This window comes from Nothobranchius furzeri, chromosome 13 (assembly GCF_043380555.1).
Source record: "Nothobranchius furzeri strain GRZ-AD chromosome 13, NfurGRZ-RIMD1, whole genome shotgun sequence".
NCBI lineage: Eukaryota > Metazoa > Chordata > Actinopteri > Cyprinodontiformes > Nothobranchiidae > Nothobranchius > Nothobranchius furzeri.
The window spans coordinates 31,387,002-31,405,268 of NC_091753.1; positions in this window are offsets into that span (position 1 = coordinate 31,387,002).

An 18,267-nucleotide genomic window follows, 5' to 3' on the forward strand; every position below is an offset into this window, starting at 1 on the left:
TTGAGAAATAAGAAATTAGTGAGAAAGAGAGGAAGAAAAGCTTCAAGCTTTATTGAGCCGGGTGAAAAACCTGCCAGTAGATGGCAGCACCGGGCTAAAGGAAAGTGATTAATGGAGGCAAGGCAAGGTTGTGTCACTCCCCTTAATCAGATCCACAGGCGAGCTGAGCTATTTCAGCTCTGCTCTGGTTTTTGGCTAAAAACACGGCAGTTTTAAGACAAAATGTTTACCCAAAGGGATTTTAATGGAGACGCATGCATCTGCGGTGGGTTACCCCGCTCGGTTCTAACGTGTTAGATCCTATCTCCGCATGGCTAAGCTGTGTAGCTTCGTCGGCAAGGCCTAGATTTGAACAGAATCAGGACTTAATAGGTTTAATTTATGTCCAATAGGACACCTTCGGCTGCAATGGACCTGTGCACAAGTTATTGTTGTCTTAGGCCGGTTTTAGCATATATTATGCGGTGTTCACGCGCAAACACTCTTCCGCTATTGTGGCTACGGACGGTAGCAGGCTGTGCTAGTCACTAAGCTAAGCGGGTGAAAGTGCGCGCATTTCAGTGATGTGTCGAGTTTCGATCATGATCACTCTTCAGACCACAGTCTGGTCATTCCGAAAAGCTCGGAAGAGTCAGAGTTTTCCGGAAAAAGTGCTATGTAACAGTTGATCAAGACTGTCTAACGATTAGCTTTGTGCTAATGTGAGGAGAGAGAGAAACGAATTATCTGACTCAGGAGTGACACAATGTATACAGACAAGGTGACAAATAAATGCATAAACACACAAGTAAACACACATTCACTTACTTTTTAGCAAGTAGGATGTAGTTTGATACGGTTCCTTACAGACTCGGCTGATTTTTACCGTGTCGTATTACCGGAAGTTTATGCCGGAAGCCGGTGTTACACTAAAAAGCTTCCCTCCTGGAAGTTCCGGAGGAAGAAAATTAAAGAGACACAGCTCCCGTTTTAAAAATTATTGAAGATGAAACATAAAACAACGTGTTTTGATCTGAACAAGACTGGTTGGCCCGCCATTTTATGTAGCGTAGGTAATCTACATAACTAGGATTTAACGCTGTTTGCTATTCAGCTCTGCTATATCCTGAGAAAGACAAAACAAATTAGCAAATGAAACTTATGTCATATATAGATATCCATGTTGTAAGCATGTTTATTATATCGCTATGGGTAAAACCAATTCAGACCACGTTTGTCCTACATCTAAATGCACCGTCTGCAAACCACCGGCGGTCCACGGTCATCAGTGCTTTATTCATCTTAAAAAAAGGATGAAAGATTAATGGATAAAGTCATTTATTACGACACTGAAACATTTCAGGATCAGAACAGTGTGCATACACCGTCTTTGATCTGCGAAAAATCTGATTCAGACGAGATTTGGGAAAAATATGGCGTGGGGTGCATACAAGATTTCATCATGCAGAGGAGGCGGCCTAAATTCAGTAATTACACATTTACTGCTCACAACGCCAGAGGATTTGACGCCTATTTAATCTTGAGACCTGTGATCCAATAAAAAATCGTACCGGAAAATATTCTCATGCAAGGCTGTAAGATCTTACGTTTTTCTGATCCAGATTTTGGCTTAAGATTTATAGATTCTCTAAGTTTACTCATGATGAAACTAGCCCCCCCCCCCCCCCCCCCCCCCCCCCCCGCAGCTTTGGGATTTAGAGATTCATGCAAAGGCTACTTTTCTCACAAGTTCTCTAGTGAGGAGAATTTGAACTACACTGGGGCTTATCCACCTGTCTCCGATTTCGGCTTTGATCAATGTCTCCGGAGCAGAAAAAAACATTTTTAGAATGGTACACGGAAGTGAGTAAGCAGCAGCTTTTTGATTTTAAGAAGGAAGCGCTGTTGTACTGCAGGAACAATGTGGAGATTCTGCATAAAGCATTTGTAATTTTCAGAGAAGAGTTTTTTACTGAAACGCGGATCGATCCTATTAAATCAGTCACCATCGCGTCGGTTTGCATGCGTGATTTTAGATCTAATTTTCTAAAACCCGACACGTCGGCGATCCCTTGTCCTCTTGGTTGTTGCACTCATCAAAAACCATATTCAACAGCGAGTACAAATAAAATCAGCTCAGTCTTTGAAATTCAGAAATGGCACAGTTTGTGATAATAAGCCAATGCACACTGCCAAGTTTCTACACAAAATGAGTTTTTGGGATTTCACATTGCATGCTCTATTTGTCATTTTCCAAGGGTCACTTGCAAACACCATGAAAAATTAAGGAAATACCACCCACCACGCATGGAGACGTTTCACATTCTGGGTGTGCTGAAAGTTGAACCATAATCTGCATCCCACCATTCGAAATGAATTCTGTCGTGTTTCTGGGGCACCAAAATATAATCTTATAAGCTCGAGCTACATTATAGAGTCCCCATGCAAAGCAGTGACTAAAAGATTCATGTGTATCACCACAACAACATTTGCTTCATCTACCAAACTTCAAAGAAAAGATCAGTTGTGAAATAGGTCAGATTATTTCCCTAATCATGTTCCATCATAGACAGCTGTCCTCAGTCCTTCAGTCAGAATGAGCACCTGGGTACACACAGCTTTAAGGCAGAGCTTACTGATGTTTAGTGGCATAACTCTCTTTAGCCAGAGGGGAGGAAGTGTGTGACAGATGTGAACAAATTGTTACAATCTTGCTGTGATCAATTGGTGTCATATCGGTGGTCTTTGAGTCCCAAATGGCTTTTGGAAGCTACCAGGTTTCCCTCTGCAAACAGCCACCACACACATGATGGTACACTCTCCCCTCATCTCTTCTCCCTGAGAGGTTTGCTTCTTAAAATTACACACTTCACATCAAGTCACACTCAGAGCTGCTCACACAGACACACCAGAGCATGCTCCCAGTGTTACACACACACACACACACACACACACACACACACACACACACACACACACACACACACACACACACACACACACACACACACACACACACACACACACACATTCAAAAATTAGACTCAGCTCAGTTTAGCCACTTAGACTATGTGTGCTTTGTTATTGCTCATTTCTTTCCCACTTTTCCCTTCTTTGGAAACCTTTGCTTGGGGAAACGAAATCTGTAATCAGCTTAGCTGTGTTGATGCATCAGACATTTTTAATCAGCGGTATTGAAAAGAGAGCAGCTCAGCACTAAGGCGCTTGGCAAATGCTTTGCCCTGAGAACAGAGAATGGAGGGTTGAAGAGACGAGTGCATGTTTTTTTTATCAATGCATCATGCAATTTATGGAACTGATAGAATGAAAACAAGTAAATAATTTGAAAAAGACGGTGTTGCTGTTTGTGTTGATTTTAATTTCAGTTTTGTTAACGACAAATGAAAAAGAAAATGTTTTCAAAGACAAAGTACTTGTTGCGTAAAATCTTTAAATAATCAGGTTCATTTGTGCACCAAATAATATAAATACACCAATAAAAATACACACACCAAATAATATGAAGCTTTATAAAAAGAGATTTTAAAATGGAGAGAACAATGCCAGTCCTGAGAGGCCATTATCCTGCAGATTTTTGAGATTTCATTGCTTGATTTTATTCAGTGGGTGATTACAGGCTTCCGTAGACATGCAGAATTACCCCGACTGCACACTGGAAGAATCAGTGGCATGGAATGGCAGCAGAACAGTTTATTCGCGACCACCGCTGCATACTGTACATGGGAGAATCTCGGGAAGCGGCTTCTCCGTCGTGTTCCTCGCTCAACTCTTCAGATCACAAAATCTCTTGAGACTTCTGACATCTTTCTTGGCTTAAATTGCATGATCACAAAATGCTTCTGGTTTATGTCGTTCACCATTAAACCAAAATGAAAAAAAAATCACATTTGATTTCATATAATGTTGTTCCTTTCCACTACCAGGATTTAAGGCATGAAAAACACACCGCTTCACTTCTGGAATGACGCTGGGAGCAAATTTGCATTGCGTTGGCGTAATCTAGTTAGATAAGAAGTTGCATCACTGCAATAGATTTTTTTATTTTGAAAATTACCAGGGGTTTTACACTGAAACCGTGTGTGACTTCCTGTCTAGTCCTATGTTATCTGCGGAAATTGACATGTCCCAGAAGCAGCTCACGTAAAAAATAGAACCTGATCCTACCTTTGGTGGAGCGGCGCAGAATGCTGCTTCTGGGTCACGTCTAAAACTTTCTGCGTCGTGGCTGGTTTGAATCTCCCTTGTTGACTATTCTATTTAAAGCAGTGCCACCGATGCTTCCAGTGTGCATTAGGCTTTTGTAATTCAACCACTGAATTACATGATTTTGAAACAAGGAGACAAATAAAACATGCAGGGTAGAGGCCCTCAAGGACAAGGACTGCACACCAAAGTATTCAGGAAGTGATTAAGGAAACAGTCAGAAACACAGCACCTTTCTGGCTTCCCTGGTAAAATCACTAAAAACTGAACATGAACGTGAAAGTGAACATTAGTCTTAGAACTTGCTGGGCTAGCATTTTCCTTTGTTATACTGCTGGATCAAAAAAATGGAACTTTAAAATCTCTACCACTGATTTCCAATTTTTATCACATTAAAAAAAATACTGCTTTGAAGTGAAGAGAGTCAAGGGTGACTCAAGCAGATGCTGCTTTGCATTTTTAATGCAGAAGGAGGTGAGGACCACCATAGCAAAACGCTTTCTCTCTAGCTTTGAACAGCAACTAGTTTGACTTTTAAAGCAAATTATTCAGCATCATGCTTTATTATAAACTTTTGCTGACATTACAGACGAAACACTTTTTCTTTAAGTGCTACTTAAAATTGAGGAAAAAATAAATAAATAAAAAACATCTCACTTACTCTTTCCTATTAATGAAAATAGCTCACTTTAAATTCAGTTAAAGCTAATCTCATAAGTTCTCCAAGTTCTAAAATGAGTTTGAGTTGCAACCGTCTTTGTCTCAGACTGTCTCGACACATTTTTGTTTTCCTGTTAATGTTCACATTTTACTTTATTTCAGACATTTAGTTTGAAATGTGGCTCTACGACTCTCCTTTACAACTACACTCACTGTCTTTAAAGTTCCCACTTTTTTCCACACAAATGATGGTCTTGGTCTGTTTTTGCAGTTTTTGTGGTTGTAAACGTAGTGTGTCTTCCAAATGAAGTCCTGCCTCTAACTGCATTTAAATATAGCTGAGCAGGAGCCACAGAAGCTGCAGTTATCACTGACCGGATCTGCTCAGGGGACCACAGAGACAGCATTTGGGCTAAGTAGAACAGAGCTGGGGTAGATGTAGAAACATGAACTATGGTGTGGGAGGAGGTTGGTCAGTCAGCGAGTTATATAAGACAACCATGTTTCCATCAACACCTGCAGTTACTGTAGAGATTAGCCAGAAAATGCTCCATACTGCTAGTAATATCTTCTCATAAATATTCATTTGACATTCTATCACCATTCACAAGAAAACTAAATTGTGGTATTGCCATCTACAGTGTTTTTATAATATAAATCACTGAAGGAAAAAAAAACTGTTAGACTGACCCCAAACAACCATCACGTCGCTTCTGTGTAGTATGTTGGCACAGGAGTTAAGTGCTCGCCCCGTAATCGGAAGGTTGCAGGTTCGAGCCCTGCTCAGTCTGTCGCTGTCGTTGTGTCCTTGGGCAAGACACTTAACCCACGTTGCCTGCTGGTGGTGGTCGGAGGGACCGGTGGTGCCAGTGCTCGGCAGCCTCGCCTCTGTCAGTGCGCCCCAGGGCAGCTGTGGCTACATCGTAGCTAATCCCCACCAGTATGTGAATGTGTGTGTGAATGGGTGAATGACTGATTGTGTTGTAAAGCGCCTTGAGGGGTTCCAGGACTCTAGAAGGCGCTATATCAAATACAGGCCATTTACCATTACTTCATTGTCTACATGATTAATTCCCTCATTTCTTTCACTTGTCTTTCAGTGATAATAGACAAGGACAGCTCTTCACTGGACGCCTCATCTTGTTCTTCATAATTCTGTGCAGCTCTCTAGAACCCTCAGCGATACAAACTGCACCACTGCTCTCATCAAAGCTGCATGGAGTCAGCAATGAAGCATTGAGATCAGATGTTTAGTAAAATAGTTTAAATAAAAACCCCTTTTGCAAATGCAATATAAGAAGGAGAATATATATATACATAATATTAGGGCTGTGACTCAATAAAAAAATTTAATCTAATTAATTAGAGGCTTTGTAAATAATTAATCAAAATTAATCACATTTTTAGTGTTTCTGTTTTAACTTAAACTTCTGTTTTCAACTTCAAGACATGTTGCTTGTGATTGTTTACAGAGTAGTGAACACGGAGCGTTCTCCAAGCGGCAGGCAGGTGCCTCTCGTTTGTCTGACTACTTTCATAAACTACTGTTAGGGCAAAGAATTATTCTGTCAGGTGCTTTCAGTGCTGCACAGATGTTACGCAAATGTTAAAAGTATAGCTTTGCAACATTTGTAAAGTTTCTGGTGCCACCAGGCAGCTGCAGCAGAGACGATCTCTGAAAAATGTCCGCGATACAGACTCCGTTGTTGTCTGGAAGTTTTTTTTTCCAAGTTAAGAAAAGAGGCGGACGGGTTTCCTAAACATATATATATATATATATATATATATATATATATATATATATATATATATATATATATATATATATAAAGTATATATATAAGTATATATATAAGTATATATATATATATATATATATATATATATATATATATATATATTTTGAGATTCAACTCCTTTGTGCAAGGCGGAACAGGCTGAGCACTGCTCCTTCCCTACAGAATGACCTCCAGAGGGCCACTGGTGTGAATGTCTCTACCCAAACAATCAGGAACAGACTTCATGAAGATGGCCTGAGGGTCCGACGTCCTGTAGTGGGCCTTGTGCTCGCTGCCCAGCACCATAGAGCTCGCCTGGCATTTGCTCAAGAACACCAGAATTGGCAAGTCCGCCACTGATGCCCTGTACTTTTTACAGACAAGAGCAGGTTCACCCTTAGCACCTGTGATAGACGTGAACGAGTCTGGGGAAGACAAGGAGAATGTTATGCTGCCTGCAACGTCGTTCAACATGACAGGTTTGGTGGTGGGTCAGTGATGGTCTGGGGAGGCATATCCATGGAGGGACGCACAGACCTCTACTGCATAGGAAATGGTGCTCTGACTGCCATAAGGTATCTAGATTAAATCCTTGAACCCTTTGTCAGACCCTACGCTGATGCAGTAGGTCCTGGTTTTCTCCTAATGCACGACAATGCCCGGCCTCATGTGGCAAGAGTATGCAGGCAGTACCTGGAGGATGAAGGAATTGAAACAATTGAATGGCCTTCACGATCCCCTGACTTAAACCCAATAGAACACATATGTCAGAGTCAAGGCGGCCCGCGGAGCATTTTTATGTGGCCCGCGAGATAAATATCAAAAATATATTAAAACTGGCCCGCTGGCCGATTTTACCGCAAAGACTTCAACTCCCATGATGCTTTGCGGAGTCAGCGCGGAGCCGAAGCGCCCCTGTCGGTACAAGATCTGCTCGGGTGCAAGATCGGCTCGGGGTCCGTCGACTGGCGATGACGTCAAAGTACGGCAAACCCACTTGGACAAAATACAGTACACATCTATACTGTTGGAAAGATTTTAGCTGTTTCGTTATTAAAATGTTTCTTACCATGTACGTTTGTGTTTAGTTGGACAAAATACACTTCACATCTGCTTTATACTGTTCTTTCACTCAGGTTTTGGAAAGAACTTAGCAGTTTCGTTTTCAAAATAATGTTTCTTACCATGTACGTTTGTGTTTAGTTGGACAAAATACACTTCACATCTGCTTTATACTGTTCTTTCACTCAGGTTTTGGAAAGAACTTAGCAGTTTCGTTTTCAAAATAATGTTTCTTACAATGTACGTTTGTGTTTAGTTGGACAAAATACACTTCACATCTGCTTTATACTGTTCTTTCACTCAGGTTTTGGAAAGAACTTAGCAGTTTCGTTTTCAAAATAATGTTTCTTACCATGTACGTTTGTGTTTATAATGGTATTTGTACAATAAAACACTATTGTATTCATAATGTTTAATTGCTCTTTCTATTTTGTTACTAATGTTTTATGTTCAATATTTCAATCCATTTCATCACAATTTGAGTTGATCAAATTTTTTCATAGTTCAAATTTTATTTAAATCAAAAACACAAACACTGGAGCAATATAGTACTCATGAGTAACAAATAAGAACAAAGGTCCAAAACAGAGGATCCCAGGGTCTGACTCCTCTCCGCAAGCAAGTTGGGGATGAGATGCAGGAAGTGGAGCTACAACAAAAACAGGCTTCATATAATTTTATTATATTTACAACTGAGATGTTCATATCCCATTTAATATTTGTACAAATCAAATGTATGATGAAAAAGAAATTAACATTTGATTTTTTGTTGTCATTTATGTTTATTGTGACTTTTATAACAATTCTTTTTTAGACCTTCATCCTCTTGGATACACTTCTTCGGTTAGTTAATTTAATCTAGTGAAGCTTCTGTGTGTTTTTGTGTTTGTGTGTGTAATATCTTGTTTTCCTATTGCATTTGCCTGCAGAAGTGACTGCAGTATCCTGGATGGGGGCATTCAGAGTAAAAGGCTTGCAGTACTCCTCTTTTTCCTGTTCCAACATATGCTGTAAGAAAAATAAAAATAAATCAACAACCATTACCTTCTGCATGTGGTCTATGACATGAATACTGCTTCCCATGATATAAAATGAAGAGCATCTAGTGTTAGTGTTGTACCAGGTGTGCTGTTTTAATATAGCTTTCCACATTCAAAGCAGGTCTCAATGTTGTACATGGCATAGAATGCCTTTCTGTGTGATGCAGAAAACATGCTCCATGTAGCAACACCTGAGGAAAAAAAATTGTGAAAAATTCTTGAATATACTGTATTGTATACCATTGCACCCTTAATTGAACTACTTACTGTCAAGCCACAGAAAATGTGCGTGTCTCCTGAAGGAGATAGTGGACACAGTGTTTCTGAATCTGGTGCATACAAGAGCCAGTGTCAAATATGCCTTATCTCCTTTCAGGAGGATCACTTCCTTCAAGACTTCTGAGAGCACACAATCCGGCAACTGTAAAATATTGGTTAGGCAAATAAAACATATTAAGGATGTCTTACCAACTGTGCATAATTAGTTTTTAACGTGAACATAAAAAAAAATTTAAAAAAAAAACAGCATTATACATTTCTCTGATGTTGTATTTCCCCTGGTAGAAAGGTTTTGTTTATATAACACCTTTCAACATGAGAATAAGATAGCACTTCATGAGCACAATAAAAAAATAAAAGACAGTTCAGGGAGGTTTTGCTCAGACAAGTGAAAAGCGAGTTGCAATAGTCTAAGCGTGAGCAGTGTTGGGCAAGTTACTTCAAAACTGTAATGCATTATTACTTGTTACCCTCATTTTAATGTAATACATTACATTACAATATTACTGATTTTAAAACGTAAGGCATTACACTACTTTTGCATTACTTTAAGTTGCTTTCACCAAAACAATTTCAACATGAATTAGGTCATGTGACACTCAGTGAGCTCACGACACTTCCAGTGGAAAGTGATGTGGTGTCTGAGCTAGGATTGCTGTTAAAAACAGTCAGATATGATAACAGTTCTTCATTAAATAAATGCAACAACAAACTGTACTCTCAGCATGCTGCCATCTTAGATTAACTGAGCAGGATGTGAGGTGGTGGGGGCTCCAAGCCTATACTTGCCTTGGTCCCCAAATGCCTTGATTCGGCGATCTGATTCTATCACATGTAGAAACATTAAATGCTTATATATTATTGCTTTTCTTTCCCTGTAATGCCTTACATTACCACATTACAGCAAAAAGCAATGCATTACAGTAATTAATTACTTCTGTACCGCGTTACTCCCAACACTGAGCGTGAGGAGATGAAGGGGTGGATAACAATCTCAGAGTTCAGAGCGGGACAGAATGGGACTCAGCTTTGAAATGTTCATGAGATGGATGAAATGTGCATATGTTGTGTGTTCAGGTGTGTTCAATGGTTGAAGTTTAAGAAAATAATTAAACTGAGATTACCTCCAGTATGAAGCATCTGTTGGCCTTTTCAAACTGAACCTAAAAGTGTAAAACAATATATATATCTTTGTTTGAAATCATTAGGAGTTTGTGAATGGTTCAGTCACAAACAGACATGCAATTAAATGCTTTCGCAAAGTTCACCTCATTGTCCCCATTTCTGGCCTTTGGGATCCTGTATATTGGTTGCAGTGACCCTTGGAGCAATGATTTAGCCTCATTAGTCCAGTATGCAAATCTTTGTCCATGACTGTCGAGTGATATATTAATGACAGATTAAAAGAAGTGAAGTAATGTGGAATTTGTTTTGGGAAAAATATTAATAGTTGTTTTACCCATCAATCTGGAATCGTTCCATCAGACTAATGCACCACCATTTTCGGATGTGTGCCATGTCCCTCTAAAATAAATAATTTTGAAATAGTCAATAAAAGAGTAAAGTCTAGCTTATGCTTGGCCTTACAAAGACTTTATGTATGAAATCTCATTTATGGCCCTCTTTTATACTTTCCTCTTATTCAGAAGAAATTCTGACCTCTGTGAATGAAAATGGAACGCCTGTCGTCATGTTGAGTGCATACTGTAAAAAAAATTAAAGTTTTTCAGAAATGGAAGTTTAAAATAACACCAAAGATTTTTTGAACAGAATAAAACTATTTACCATCAACATGAAGATGCCGCAAGAGTTCCCAGTTGTTTGGTGAGGAAAACCCTGTGTGTTGGGTATAAAACGTTAGGATAAAATCAGGTTTAAAGACATGTGCACAAAAATACAATATTGATACACTGGGGTACCTCAATGTCTCTTCCAAACTTTGTTGCCCACTTGCCTGGAGCAATGCGATGAGCTAGGTCACTGTCAAAATCACCAGAAATACAAATTAGCAACCTCATACTTTTATTTGTGTTTAAAAAGAAGCCACTGAACAGGGCTTAACCAAGACAAAACTAAAATTATAATAGCCTTTGAACGAGGCTTAACTTTAAAACAGCCTTTGAACGAGGCTTTGTGTTCATTATTATTCAAGCAAAATGTTGAAATTCATAGTATCCTCAAGCAGATGTGATCTTTAAGAATAATTTTTAGAAATTAAATTTTGTCATTTGCCAGATAAAGCCAATGAGTTGTGTACCTGCATTTTTGGAATACTATGAATTCTGTAGAATTCCCAAACTGAACAAGCCACAAAACAGGGCTGATTTTTATGTTGAAAAAACCTAAAGATGGTATGGAAACCACTGTCGCTAAAGCCATCTGGTTTGAGCGAGTCCAGCAAAAAAAGCTCTCTCTTTGCTGGCTTCAGTACCTGTGAACCATTTTCCAAAAGAAAATTAGATACACTCTAAAAATAAATAAATGTTGAAAATAACTAAGAGTAAAAATGTAGTTCGACTGTTGATAAGATTTGAAACAGACTCACGCAAAGCAAGTAGTGGTCAGGTTTTCCGGGTTGTCGACTCCGGGCAGGGATGATTATAACGTCTTTTGAAAAGATGTCACCCTGGCATTTAAACAAGTATATTTGCATAATATTCTGTCAAGCTCCATCAAAGAACAGAGCAGATAACAAGGAAAAACTTACAGGTAGAACCGTCATTGGGTCGTCGATCTTTGTTTTCAATGTTGGAACAGCATACATGTCTAGAATGTGGACATCTGTTCCCTACATTGATAAAAATGGAAAGTTTGATTACATGTGTCATGTTACATGTATGTGTCATTAATCAGAATACGCCACTCAAAAAATAAAAACTGATTAGGGCCTACTTCACCAAGGGCATTATGTTGGTTTAAATACACAGCAAAAACGTACATGTCTTTGGGCAGCTTCTTTGACAAGTCTGAAGCATGCATTTCCAATCTGCAACAGAGTAACAAAAGTCAGTACCTTTTGGATTCCTCTCCAACCCAATAAAAGTCTTAATATACCCACATTGGCTTCCATACATTGAGGAAGGCCCAAGCTCCAGAAGTCTTCCCGTGTCAGACAGACATCCCCATCCTTGACAACAATCTCTGTTCCAGATCGGTTTTTATCAAGTACATAGTTGAGCTTAAAATAATAAATTGCAAAATGTACTTTTAAAAATAGAAAACACATTGTGAGATTTAAACAATATACATTCAAAAATTTCATTCACAGCAGACATTAATACCCACCAGCATGGCTTGAACTGGGTTGATAGTCTGTTTACATCCCTGACCAGTCACGTAGTCATGATCATGTGTAGCTTGCTGCGTTACCAGCTGACTAGAACCTGGCTCCTGTTCTGCTGTTAGTGGTTAAAACACTTGCAAATTATAATCTTTAGCAGTTAAAATTCAAAAAGACATTTCTTCTGAGTACAAATAGGTTCTGTTCCTTACTACTATACCCATGCTGACTGACTAAACTGCATTCATAAATATACCTTGGAAGATATCACCTTGAGTGGTTGACATGTCTGGCTCTTTGGACTCTGAAGAGAAGATGACGCAAATATCACAGATCTACACAGACTACATTGTGTCTTTATAAGAACAATGATAATACCTCTTAGTTCAGGGCTGATGAAAGGCTTCAGCTGTGAAACATTAATGCTTTGTTTCAACTGACTCCCTGATTTGTTCAACAGCGTTGCCACACCCTTCTCTGAAAGTGAGGCTATTACGTATGGCCCAGACCAGTTGGCTTCCAGCCGCCCTCCTTTTCGACCTTCCTTTCGTTTGTTTGCTTTCATGACCTCATCACCAACTTTGAAGTGGAAGGATTTCACATGACGTCTTTTTCTGGACTCATATTCCTTCTTCTGTCTGTCCTGTGCATTTTTTATGTTCTGGTAAATCTGAGAAAATATAAAATGCTCATAAAATGATTATTCAAAACATAACATTACATTGTAGTTTTTTAGACAAATAATTTCCATTTCATAATCACCTTTGCATGCAGATCAGCAACTGCTGCAGTCTTGGCCTCCAGATGATCCTCTGTTACCTCTACAACAACTGATCTGTCATCCCTCCCTTCTTGGGTGATGTTTATCACACCAGGTGTGCGAGGTTGTCTTCCAAACATAGCACAGTAAGGTGTGTACTTGGTTGATCTCTGTTAAAAAAATACAATCAATAACGTTGGTTACGTATTGTAACCCCAGATTCTATGAGTCTAGTCGCAGCCCTTAAGCGAGCTGCTATTGGAAGGATGATCTCCGCATCAGCCAATCATGAAGAGCTTAAATGTACGCCCACCAATAGTGGGCCCCCTCGTGGTATATAACCGCAGTGACCCCACTGCTCGCCTCCAATGGCTCTTATTCCATCATAACCAGTGGGGCCAAGTGGCTTAAGGGCTGCGACTAGACTCATAGAATCTGGGGTTACAATACGTAACCAACGTTCTATTTCGTCTAGTCTTAGCCCTTAAGCGAGCTGCTATTGGAATAAAGCGCAGCTGGATGGGTTTACGCCACACTGGTTAACACAACCAATGGACACACCCAATCAATCTCCTTTAGTGAGGGAGGTTCAGCCTCAGACCAGGCTTAAAGACTGAGGCAGCCACGATAAAAGAAGGGCCCCCACTAAAAAAACATCATCCACGAGAGGATGAAATCCATCTCAGCAAGGCCAATGAGGCGTCATAAGCATTCATTCAGCCTGCTGGGGTCCAAGCACTGAACGAGTGATGGAACCTGAAGACACATCCCGTAAATAATAACGAGTAAAGGAACAGGGTGAAGCCCATGAAGCAGCCTGACAAATGTCTTCCATCGACACACCACTGTGGAGCGCCATCGAAGAGGAAATCCCCCTGGCTGAGTGAGCCCTGAGTGCCTCAGGGGAAACCTGCCCCGATGACGTGTAAGCGAGGGAAATGGCGTCACACAGCCAGTGTGAAAGACGCTGGGCCGTCAGCGCCTGACCAAGGGAAGACTCCCTGTAGTGCACAAACAGGTTTTGTGAACGACGAATCCCTGAAGTGCGTGACACATACCGTACAGGCGCGCGCACCGGGCAGAGAAGGTGAGAAGCCGCCTCCTCCTCAGAATTATGGGGAGGAGGAAAAAGTCCAGCCAATGAAATTGACCTGGACTTGAAGGAAGCATTAATGCTTTTGGGCACAAAGGCTGGATTGGGGCATAAAACAGCAGACCCGCCATCTTCCCGGATCCTGAGGCATGCAGGAGCCACTGAAAGGGCGGTCAGGTCACTCACTCTCTTAACTGATGCTAGCGCTAGCAGCAATGCAGTTTTAAGTGACAGGAACTTGAGTGAGACCTGGTCCAAGGGTTCAAATGGGGCTTTGGATAAGCCGTGCAGAACCACCGTTAGATCCCACTGGGGAAAAAGCGGGCGGGACACAGGTCTGTTCCTCCTGACACCTTTTAGAAAACGTTTTGTGAGGGGATGATTGAAAACAGATCTATCTCCAAACCCTTGATGACAGGATGAGATGGCTGCAGCATATGTTTTAATAGTGCTGAAGGCGAGGCCCCTGTCCATCAGTATCTGCAGAAACGACAGGGCATCCGCCAGCTGGCAGGAGAGCGCTTGAACATTCCGCTCTGTGCACCATTTCTGGAAAGCTGCCCATTTAGCAGCGTAAGACGCAATGGTAGAGGGCGCCCGCGCACTCTGAATCGTGGCGACCAAATCATGCGGCAGCCCAGAAGCCTCTAAGCGTGACCGCTCAGCGGCCAGACCCACAGCCGTTGGCCTATTTCCGGAGGATGTTTGATTATCCCATCCGCCTGGAGAAGGGCGTCCGCCCTCCACGGGAGCCTCCACGGGGAGCCGGACACTAGCGCTTGCAGGTCCGGAAACCATGACGCGGACAAGCGCCTGGGAGCCACCAGAATCACCGAGAGCCGTTCCGACCGAATTCGGTCTAAGAGACGGGGAATCAGAGGGACTGGTGGAAACGCATAAAGGAGCGCTCGAGGCCAGGGCTGGTGTGAGAAGGCGTCCGCCCCGAGCGGAGGTCCATCCCGGGGACTCAGGGAAAACCACAGGCGACACTGAGCGTTTTCGCGAGCCGCAAACAGATCCACAGACGGTTCCCCGAACCTGATCCAGATCTGTGATATCAGTGCGGGATGCAGACGCCAGTCGGAGTCGCGGGGTCCCCCTCTCGACAGGATGTCTGCCGCTACATTCAGGACCCCCGGAATGTAGATGGCCCTGATGGACAGCAGGTGGACATGTGTCCAACACAGTAAATCTGTGGCGACACGCAACAGAGGGAGGGATCGAACTCCCCCTTGGCGATTTATGTAGGCTGCCGCCACCTGGTTGTCTGTGTGAACTTCGACATGACGGCCCTCGAGAAGGGCAGCAAAGTGTCTGATCACATTCCTCACTGTCATAAGCTCCAACACATTTATGTGCTCGTGCGTGTGGGAGGGCCAACGATCCGCCACCGTATGGGACAAGCACGTGCCCCCCCACCCTGACAGTGACACATCCGTAAACACAGATACGTGTGACGCAGGACGTCCGATGGGAACCCCGCGTGAGAGGATGCAGGGGTTCCCCCAGTGAGCGAGGTCCCCGCCCACTGAAGGGGGAATCCTCAACATACGTCTCTTCTGACGTATCGGGTGCACCCGGAGGCGGGTGAACCAACATTGCAAGCGCCTCGTGTGCAGCATGCCTAGCGGTACCACAGCGTGGGCTGCGGACATCATGCCCAGGAGTTTCATGACTAACAGGGCTCTCACGATCTTGCGGGGTTGTACACGGGAGATCACAGTGGAGAGATCTGCTGCTCTTGCAGGCGACAAACGTGCTCTCATCAGGGAGGCGTCCAACTCCACCCCGAGATACACAATCGACTGGGATGGAAGAACGGAGCTCTTTTCCCAGTTTATAGAAAACCCCAGGGTCGACAGATGCTCTGTCAACCTCCTGGTTTGCTGTGACGCCTCGTCCTTGGACCGAGCGCACAGGAGAAGATCGTCCAAGTAAAATAAAACCCTCATTCCCTCCGTGCGCAGTGGCTGCAGCGCGGTCTCCAGACATTTGGAGAAGGTGCGCGGGGCTAGCGAGTAGCCGAAAGGGAGGCGATTGAACTGATATTGAACTACCTTGAACGAAAAACGCAGAAACTTCCGGTGATTCGGAATTACTGGTATGTGGAAGTACGCGTCTTTCAGGTCGATTGACGTGAACCAATCCCTGGGGCGCACATATTCCAGGACTTGTCTCATCGTTAACATGCGGAAATGCATTACTGCTATGGAGCAGTTGAACAGGGACAGGTCGAGAATCGGTCTCATTCCTCCCGACTTCTTCGGTACTATGAAGTAGCGGGAGTAGAAGCCCGAGAGCTCTTGTCCGCGAGGGACTCGTGAAATGGCGTCCTTGGACAGAAGTTCCCGCAACTCCAGCTCTAGAGCCTGAGACTGTACTTGCGATGTGAACGTCGTCTCCACGATCCCGTTGAAGGGAGGTGGAGTGACCTGAAAATGAAGTGTGTGACCGCAATGAATGGTGTCCGAAATCCATTTGCTCATGATACAAAGGCGGCGCCACTCGTGCGCGCGTTCCGACAGAGGACGCGTGTGCGCGGTCACGTGAGCAACGACTGAGGGTTGTGCATGCGCCCTTACCGCCGTCGCCCGTACCAGAGAACTGGGGGCGACCCATGGAGGGCTGCGCTCGAAAGGGCGGGTGCGAAACAGCTGGAACAGGCTGGTCCGCACCGCGGAGCGTGGAGTCCGAAAGTGAAGGACGAGTGGGAGCCGAGCCTGTGCACGGGGGCGACAAAGTGCCAGCGGACGAAGCCGCGCACTGTGCCGCCGCGCGTGGTCGAGACAGCGACCTGACATCTCGCCCCACCCGACGATGTGGTGAGAGTTGGGCCCGGCCGGATGCTGGGGCCGGAGCGCCAATGGAGCGCACCCTTACGGTTGGCCGTATATTATGACTGCCTGCAGGAACATGTGTGCGTGCAGCAGTGCTTGGTGTGGGGAACATGTGTGAGAACTCGGCAGGAGATTCTGCGGAGGACTGTAGGATTGTGCTCTTTGAGTGACATGTTTTGGGTTTTATTTCAAAACCAACATCAACATTACAATCATGTACACACACATTCCCCCCAAAGAGTCACTTCCGTGGCTGCTTTCGGCGAGGCTCGTGCACCTGGGACTGCCAAGACGGCGTCTGCTGGCCCCGCCGGAACCGTTGCCCGCCATCTCGCTGGTCCCGCTGATGTGGAGCCGAAGCGGGAGGCCGGCTCCGTGGAGCGGACGGTGCAGCTGGGCATTTGAAGCTTCCGCGCCGTTCGTCCCATCCTCTGGCAGAACGGCCGGAGTGCGAGGCTGACCGAGGGTGAACCAGGTCTCGTACCGTAGCCGATAGTTCGGCCGTCTTCTGAGCCCTCTCAATGACGCCCCTAAGATGGGGACCAAACAGAACATCGGTGGTGATGGGGCCGTCCAGCATCTCCCTTTGCAGATGCTCCGGAATGGAGGGCAGGGCCTTGAGCCAGATCGCTCGCTGGATGAGGGTCTGCCAGGCAGCGATGCGAGCAGAACCGGTGAGCACAGCAGCACACAAATTGAGGATAGCATCAGCAGTCTTAGTAATGACGGCCTTCGACTCCTCGGGGGCTTCCAGCTCCTCCATCATCCTCGAGACGCCGAAGGCAAGGAGGGCGATGTTATTCCCTGCAGCGCCGGTCTGAAAGGCACACTGATGTGCGCGGTCGGTGAGCCGCGTCAGCAGCTGGTCATGTTTTGAAGCGGGAACAGCTCGCGGGCCAGCGCGGTGGTTCTTGGCGCCAAACAGCGAGGCCAAGTCCGGCTCTAGCGGAGGAACGGACGGCCAGCCTTGGTCGGAAAACCCCTCGACCTTGGTGATGGGCGCAAAGGTGGAGACAGGTGCCTTGAGCTTGGCAGGCTCGGAGAAGGCGGCAGACCAGCAGCTCATAGCAGCAGGGAAGCGCGGCCAAATAGGGTCTAGACAGCGTGTCTGAGTTGCCCCGAAGATTCCCGCCAAATCATCCGCTTCAGGCGGGGCTGGTTCTGGCACAGCTAGCCCCTTGTGGGCTGCTGCCGCAGAAATGATGGCGGGCAGCTCCTGGAGCAGTGCTCTTACTGCTGGCAGGGAGGAGCGAGAAGCCACTGGGGCAGAAGGAC